The sequence below is a fragment of the Parasteatoda tepidariorum genome, chromosome 6, assembly GCF_043381705.1.
Source record: "Parasteatoda tepidariorum isolate YZ-2023 chromosome 6, CAS_Ptep_4.0, whole genome shotgun sequence".
Taxonomy (NCBI): domain Eukaryota; kingdom Metazoa; phylum Arthropoda; class Arachnida; order Araneae; family Theridiidae; genus Parasteatoda; species Parasteatoda tepidariorum.
In genome coordinates, this window is record NC_092209.1 from 52,577,564 (window position 1) to 52,586,614 (window position 9,051).

Below are 9,051 nucleotides of genomic sequence, written 5' to 3' on the forward strand. Positions count from 1 at the left end.
CCAAAACCGTATAACGTAGGTAGACTATTCACGATGCATTATGCATGGAAACCAGCAACCCGCTCACGTGACTCGTCGACCGGTTCACTCCTTTTACTGAACTGCAAAATGCTATTTCTACCAAGAAGCTATTAATTTTTCATAATTGCTTTAATTAATAATAAAACAATGAAACAAAAAGATAAGTTTTTGTCTCTAATCTCTAAATTCTCAGCACGTATTATAAAATCCAAATCTAATAATTGTTTATAACCAATGAATTATAATAGTAATTAGAAGAGGTCCGATCTGTTAGTGTTTCATTTATTTCAGATTTTAAAATTAGCAGTGGCAATGTAAGCTTATTTAAACGAACATTCAACTTAAAATTATTCATCATATTTTGTTTATATTGCAACAGTGCATAACTAATGCGTAACTAATTTCATTAGCTGTAATTATAAGCAAAATAAATAAATGTTTGCTAATAATAGCTAATTAGTTGCTGCTTCATTTAAAAATAATATAAATACCTATATTTACTGAAATTACAAATAGCTTATAGTTTTAATTTAATTAAACTCGTAATTTATGAACTGTTTAGAGAATTCATTATCTGAATTTATATTATTGAATAATTAAGGATATTTTTTGAAAACATATTTGTAAGAAAACAAATTCTTGAATTATGATATGCAAAACAATTGTATCAGAATTAAAAGATGCGAATTTACATCAAAAACATATTTATTTACCCGAATAACATGCACTTCACTGTTTCATTTAATTTTTGAATTATGAATTGTTTATTAGAAGTTATTGAAATTTGCTCAAAATATTCTAAACTTTTCCTCTACTTAATAAATGATAATGATAAAATATTAGAATGAAAGCTAAATAATCGATGTTGGAAATATTTATTCCAATTTTAATATTTTTTTTAAAAGTAATTGAAACAATAAGCCTTAACATTAGCCTTAAACTTTGCCACTGTGGGGAAATTGCGAAATTCCAGTTACCATCTTAAAAAACCTTTTATGACATCGAGGAAATATGTTTACCTACCTACTATTATCACCAAATATAGGGGATAAGTAGCCAACATAGACTGCCATTCCTCCTTTTCCGTCAAATGATGAGGGGAATATTCAGATATGTGTTGGTTTAAATGAGTGTGATTTTAACAATGCGAGAGCAGTCTACTTATAATGTCAGTTTATGTGTATTTCTCAGGGACTAATATGTGACAGGGATAATATAATCTCAGGAACTAAATACCTTTACATATATCTATGGTTTTTCTTAAGGAAGACTTGGTTTGGCGTCATTTGTGCCAACTTGGCTCTAATATTATCGAAACTTTTGGCGACAAATTGATAGTTCTGGAAAATTATAGATTCGAAGCAATAGGATCAATATTTCCAGAGTTATGCGAGAATCAACTAGAATCTGATTGAAAATTCCTGGGCTCCGTCGCCAAGCCTATATAAATAGGAGTGTACGTCACAGGATATAGTATTAGTCTTCTTGTGTGTTCTGATTTGCGAGTACATTGAATCGTCTTAATTTTCAAAGCATTTGAGTCATTGTGTACTGGATTGTTATTTGAGCTACAATTGAGTGTCAGAAATAGCTGTATTTTCTGCAAGATTCTACTAATAAATTTTTGGAGTTTAAAGGACTGTTTTATTCATCTTCAATCGAAACAAACCCCTGTGTTCGGTACAATAAAGGAAGGTCTGTGCGCAATGTGATCAACATTGCATGTGCACATCGATGCATGTGAAATTGTAAAGTCTTAACCTACATAGCTCCGCTGGCCCACAACGGGCTGTTGCTGAAATACTTTTGTAAGTGAAGAAGTTCTATTTTGTGGTCAATTATTCATAGTAGGTAACATTTTGAAAATACTAACTACCCATCATATTAATTTTAGGTAATAAGCTCTCCTCCACCCCTCCTAAATGAATTTCTTCTTATAAATCAATCTTAATGTAATTTTGACATTTCTAAGAATTCAAAAGGGCAAAATATTACCAACTTCAAAAACTTTTAATAGAAGATATGAAGCACTTTATTTCGGCAGCTAGTTAGAAATCAGCTCTTAAATTAAGAAACTAAATAAACGTTAACCTACCTCACGATGTAAACTGATCTGCCTTCTTACTTCGTAAAATTCTTCGCTATCAAAATGATAATAATAATGATAATAATTATATAATCATGTCATAGTACAACCTAAATAATTTGGTAAGAAGTATTAGAAACAAGAACGTAAAAATTTTAAGCAGGAATTACGTAAGTGCATATATTTTATGCTGTTTCATTGCAAAGTCAATATTGATACAGATGGGTGACAAAATAATGCGAACGCCTGTGAAATATCAAAAAATCTTTATTAATAGGGTGTTGGACCACCCTTTGACTGAATTACAGATTTAATACGACGTGGGATCGATGCATAAAGGTCATGAACAACGTTTAAAGGAATATTAAGCCATTCCTCTTGCAAAGCGGCCTCTAATTCCAAAAGATTTGATGGAGGTGGGAATCGGGAACGAAGTTTAGACTCCAAATATTGCCACTAATGTTCAATAATATTTAAGTCCGGAGACTGAGGGAGCCAGACGAGATGCTCAACTTCATTGTCATGCTCTTCGAACCATGTTTGAACGCACATAGCGGTGTGGATAGGGGCGTTGTCGTCTTGAAAAATCGGTCGCTCTTCAGGGAATACAGTCTGTACAACAGGATGAACATGATCCGCTAGAACACTTAGATAGTCATTAGATTTGATTCTCCCATGCAGACGTACTAGTGGCCCAAGACCATGCCAAGATATCGCACCCCAAACCATAATGGAGCCGCCTCCATGTTTCACAGTTGGTAAGAGGCATTCAGGATCAAACGCTTTTTTGGGTGATCTCCAGACATAAACGCATCCGGTGGTCTGAAGTAAGGTGAAGGATGATTCATCGGACCATATTACCTGCTGCCACCGCTGTGGGGACCAGCCTTTGTGACCTCTACACCACTGACGGCGCTTGAAAGCATTGGTTGCTGTCACCAAGGGTTTACGAATTGCCACTCTCCCATAAATGTTCACCGCATGAAGTTCTCTTTGAACAGTTCTTGTTGAAACGGGGTCCTGAAGATGACTGTTCATGTATGATGTTATCTCGGATAACGATTGCTTGTGTTTTCGAGCTACTACGCGCTGCAAGACACGTCTATCTCTATCATCAAGCTTTGACTTTCGGCCACTGTTTTGCTTTGAAGACTTCGTCTTACCTTCTTTCATGTATGCAGTCATAACGGCTGATACAGTATTTCTTGCAAACCCCAAAAGGTTTGCTGTTTCTGTCACCGATGCTCCACTTAAACGAGCTCCAACAATCATCCCTCTTTGGAGTTCTGACAGGTCAGACATTTCACCTTATAAAAGCTAGTTAGATACACTCATGCAACACTAGGTGGCAGACTTCTGTTGCAGGTGGCGCGGTTGTACTGCAGGTGTGAAATAAGTCACACTTTTTCACAGGTGTTGGTATTATTTTGTCATCCATCTGTACATGTTCTAATAGTAGTAAAACTTTTGAATGTGAAACTGTTAAAGCGTAAACATTACTTTAAAGATGCATAAAAGTTTTGAAATAAAAAGTGCGTGATTTTCTAAAGATTTTGTTAGTTCAGAAAATCACTTGTAAAAAGACATTTACTTATTATAAAAAGTTTAATATCAAAATAATATTTCCTTTTTTGGCTCTAGGTTTTGAATGTTTTATTTTTTCGTCCTCTTTTTAGTGCAGTGAAAATAATTGAAAGTTGACAAAATGGTGAAATTTTAAAAAAAAATACTGTTCTGTAGTAAATGATTAACTCCTCTTAGCAGGTGGTAAGAAATTGCACGACCTCAAAAAAAATTACATGATCTGCCAGGAGAAATGTTGAAGAAAAGGAACATAAATATTTCTGTTAAGACAATCAGTTAGTTATAAGTGTTACGAGATTTTAATTTTTCATGTGCAAAAAATAAAATTTTGGACTTCTAATTATTTACTTAATTATAAGTCCAAATTACCACTTGGACAAGTAAAATATTTATTTATTTACTTTTATGCTAAATGGATGAGACAAATTCTATGTTGGCCGAATATAATTGTCGGATATAAAAATTTACTCAGGGGTAGTTTCTTTTTTTGTCCCGTTTAAGCCCTATTTTTAGTTGACTATTTAGAACTAGCCAAACTCCTCTTTTTTCGAATTCTATTCTTTTTTTAAAAAATATATATAATTATCTGACATAAAAATTTAAGAAAGACAATATGTTAGTGATACAATGACTAATTATTTATATCAAATAGTATTGTAACATAAGCACCTATGAATATTCCTACTTAATCGCGTTAAATTAAAAAAGAAACATCTTTCTCAGTTCCATCCAGTCGAAACCAGCAAAGCTGATCATGCGATTTTTATTTCGTTCTCATGAGATTATTATAGATAAAATTGCATTCTGTACAGTGTTTGTTAGGAATTTATTCATCTTTTTTCTTCATTTTTAAATAATTTTTTACAGGAGGGGTATTGATAACTCGATGTAATTCATTTATTAATTTGATTGTATAAATTAACCAGTGTATGGCCACATAATTCATCCTGATTGAGTATGTAGTCCAGTTTGAAGTTAAAAGTCAACATTGGCTTCTCGAAAAGAAGTTAACTTTGAAGAATAACGACGGATAATTGGAACCTAATCCGTTGCTTCTACCAAAAGCAGATCTTTACCAAACATTCTGAATATTGAATATTAATAACTTTGTTGGTTAACACTTATTTTATCTATTAAACAAATGATTTTGTTGATTAAAATATGTTAGTAAAACTTTACCAAACTTTAACCTCTTCATTGTCTCGGTCCATATATGTGGTCCTTCGCTTCTTAGCTTCTAAAAACACGATATAAGGAAATCTATAGTCTTACCTTCACTGAAACATTTGTGGATGCTTAAGCTCTCTGGGGGTTCCGTAATAGCTTTAGAATATATAAAGTTATTTGTGTAGCATTCCACATAAACAGAAGTGGTTTTTGAAAAATGACGTGCTCGTAAATGAAACTAATTTTAAATATTATATAATTTAATTATTCAGAAAATATTTTTTTTCTTTTGACTCTGTGATTCTGAGATCTGTATGAAAGTTTTAAATTTATACTTAGCATTAATACTTAACATTTAAAAATTATACAGCTAAGAACATGCAGGTACACGTATACTTTGGTACGTATACTTTGGTATGTTTTGTGAACTTTATGACAGTGTAGCAGTCAAGTGAAATCTCATAGCATTATAGGTATTCAATTTAATATCTATTTAATGATATTTTTATGTGCATTTTAATTAGTTGTTTTATATTAAGTTACATACATCTATTTAATAATTTAAACTTTTTTTGTTTCCTCCCTCCCCTATAATTTTGAAATTTTAGGCTCAAGAATAAAATATCTTTTGTAGTTAATTTTACATTATTTATTTTGCGTCATTTGCATAAGTAAAATAGATTTTAAAATTACGGATTCGTGCAGTAATACATTGGTAAGTATTGTTATTACATTTAGTATTGCATCTTTTTGTTAAAAAGCTTCGTATTTTATTAATATACTAGTCGAATGCCCAATGCAATAACAATGGAAATAATTTAAAGCAAGTGAGGCCCTATGAAAATTTCTCCAGAGTATTTTATTTCAGTATTATCTTTTTATAAATATGTTTTGAAATAATTTAAGGTTTAATTACTTACAAACAAGCTGGTCCACAATTTTCCCGGCAATTGGATATACTTTTCGCCATGGCTGGAGTTGTTATTTCTTGAAGGAAAGAGAGATAATGAATTTTCGAAGCTGAACAATATAGTTAGTAATTTAAATTGTAAGAGGGTCATTTTTAAAGTAAGAACCGATTGCGCATAGCGTCTGCGCATCCTGAAAAATGACGTCAGTTCAAGGTCGGCTTATTTTTTCAAGTCTTTCACTTTTATTGTGAAGTCTACAACACCATTTCGTTTCACGTCTCTGCCGGTACTTTTTGTATGATTATTTTGCTTCCTCTGTCATTATGTCAATCAATAATCTCACCGATTGAAAAGTGTGTTCAGTTATTCTGTTTTTAAACGCAAAAAAAGCTTATCCGGCTGAAATTCCCCGGCAACTTGTTAAAGATTTTGGTGATGGTGTAATGGATAATGGTAATAGACGTAAATTCTGTAGGCTTTTCAAGGAAGGAATAACAAATATTCATGATGAAGAATGATCTGCTCGGCCGGTAATTGTGAATGACAAGTACTGGATCATCCACCATACAGCCCTGACTTAGTAGCATCAAACTTTCATCTGTTTCCAAAACTTAAGGAATTTCTTGGTGGAAAGCGCATGGAAAAGGATGACTGTTACCAATTGGTTTAACGGTCAGGTGGTCGAGCTCTTTGATGATGGGATCTAAATGCCACAACTTTACATATGTCCATACTTTACATATACCACAACTTTACATACTTTGCAATGAATTTATCTTCTATACATTAAGAATACTCATACCATTTGTGTGATGTTCTTCTCCCAGCTCTGCGTGGTGTACCCGGGAAACGTAGTAGACGTGGACCGAAATACCATCTTTAAAAAAAACACGACTGAAAACCTGAGAAATTTGTTTTAAAAAAATATAAATTGTTGTTGTGACCGTTTATTATAAGGCATGGGATATGTATTCAGGATGATTGACAATGATAGCACTAATATTGATAACTTATAACATAACAATAACTTTATTCACAATACATACATAGAACACATCAACAATGGAACATACTGGAAATCGAAACTGAAACATACAATGTAAACACAGTTGCAGTTACATCACAACCGCGATACTAGCGCCAGTGGAATTACATGGAAGATCCCAACAATTGTATACCCTATGATGAAATCAACCGGCTCAAAAAGGTATGCCAACCTTAGAGGAGATATTAGGGTAGAGAGAGCCAGTCTATTGTTTGGACTCCGAAAACTTGTTCAAAGATGGGGGTTACCTTTTTGGCGAAAAATTCATAGCTGGCGGTCGCATCGTACAGTAATATTTTTAAGAGTATCTAAAGATTTTTCTCTCTTTTTTTATTTTATTTTGAATGCTTTCCCAATTTTATTCGTGATTGTAAGAAATAAGTTTTTAATAAAAATACATTATAATATGTGCGCTACATTTAATTATTTGCTTTTAATTTCTTAATCATATTAACATATTAGTTAAGCATGATTTTACCAAACAATGAAATAAAAATAATAATTTTTTGAATCGAAGATACATTTGAAAGTATGTTAAATGTAAAGAAACAATTGCAAATGATTTTATGTATTAATTATTTTTGTCAAAAGGTCATAAGACATAAGAATCTTTGTCTATCAAATGAATCCGCAGTAAAATGCTTAGAGCATAACACTGTATTATTGGATGCTGTGAATTCTTCTCTGTGGACATTTACTTCCCATACTTTTCGTTTTAGCTCATCTTTAGGAAATCTAAGTATAAACAGTTAGCTATTAATATTGGGTGGTTTTAAAATTAATATTAGACAAATAAAATAATAAAGAAACATGCTGAAAAATACGTAACAATTTTTTTAAAATTAAATTTAAGTTGAAACTATTAACTGAAATGATTTGAAAAAATCTCATAATACACTACACATTTAGTATCTGGTTTTTAAAATGCAGAATATGTGTGAATAGAAAATTAGCAGTTTTATATTTGAGTTAAATAATTATGTAAATTGTTACTAAGAAACAAAGTAATTTAAAAGAAAATGTGTGCCTTCTATTAGTAAAAAGAAGAATTATTAATTTAGGTTCAGATCAATGGGTCAGCTTTTTCATGAAGTAAAGGCGGGCGGTACGCAATGTTAACCACATTGTTACTATTATGACTGTTGATCATTAAAATGTGCTAGCTTAACCTTCATGACTTTCAAGCACTCAACAGGTTATTGTGGGAATGCTTTGCTTTAAGAATTGTTAATACTTTACTTATCTTTTATTTTTTCTTAATTTTTATTACAAAAATATTTAGTTAAATTTTTAAAAAATATTACCCTAACATTTATACATACTTTACAATGAAAGCCTTTTATAATTAATTTTAATCAATGCATAATTTTTCTTATTTAGATTACATATATTAATTAAAAAAATTTAACAGGACAACTAAAATGGCAATTTTCAATTTTTTATTAATATATATATATATATATATATACAGTACCCTTCCATATTATTAGGGACACTTAAAATTTCTAAAAAATTGTCCTTTTTCAAAGTGTCATAACTTTTTCAAAAATGAATCAATTTTCATAAAAATTTCAGGATATCATGTTCAGGTCTTCTACTTGCACCTAAAAATTAGTAATTTAATTTATCTCAATTGTTTGCATAAATTTGCCCATTTGAACAAAGCAAGTTTTTTTTGAAAAAAAATGTCATGTTAGACAAGGTGCTACTTTGTGACAAAATTGTTTACATAAAAATCATTATTTACACATTAAAGTACAAGTCGTTACCTTTAAAACGCGCTAAAGTAAATGACTTTACGATTTTTTTTGCCCGAGATATGAGATTTTGAATTCGAATTCACAACATTAAATAGTGAAAATTTTGACGTTTATAAATAAAACCAATTATTTATACTTTCGAGTATAAATATAAAAATTTTATTATATATGTAATTTATTATATAATTTGAATAAACAATTCAAATTTATTATAAAATTTTGATATCGATTTCATTCAATTCAATTGAAATCTAATTTTCACAAAAAATACTGCCACAACTCACTTTTCACTATAAATGACAAGAAAGTTTCAACATCTCATATCTCAGTCAAAAAAAATCTTAAAATCATTTACATTAGCGGGTTTTAAAGGCAACGACTTGTACTTTAATGTGTAAGTAATGATTTTTATTAAAAAAATTTTGTCACAAAGTAGCAACTTGTCAGACTTGACATTTTTTTTCAAAAAAAAACTTG

At 30.8% G+C, this 9,051-nt stretch overlaps 1 long non-coding RNA gene across 1 annotated transcript in view; it reads right to left on the reverse strand.

Annotated features, from left to right (window-relative positions):
* Positions 1-5,743: 5,743 nt before the first annotated feature.
* The window catches only part of LOC139425763 (uncharacterized), a 7,196-nt gene continuing 3,888 nt past the window's right edge, over positions 5,744-9,051 (reverse strand). The window contains exon 3 of the long non-coding RNA XR_011636908.1: positions 5,744-5,845. This is a non-coding gene — a long non-coding RNA (uncharacterized lncRNA). The remainder of the gene's footprint in view (positions 5,846-9,051) is intronic.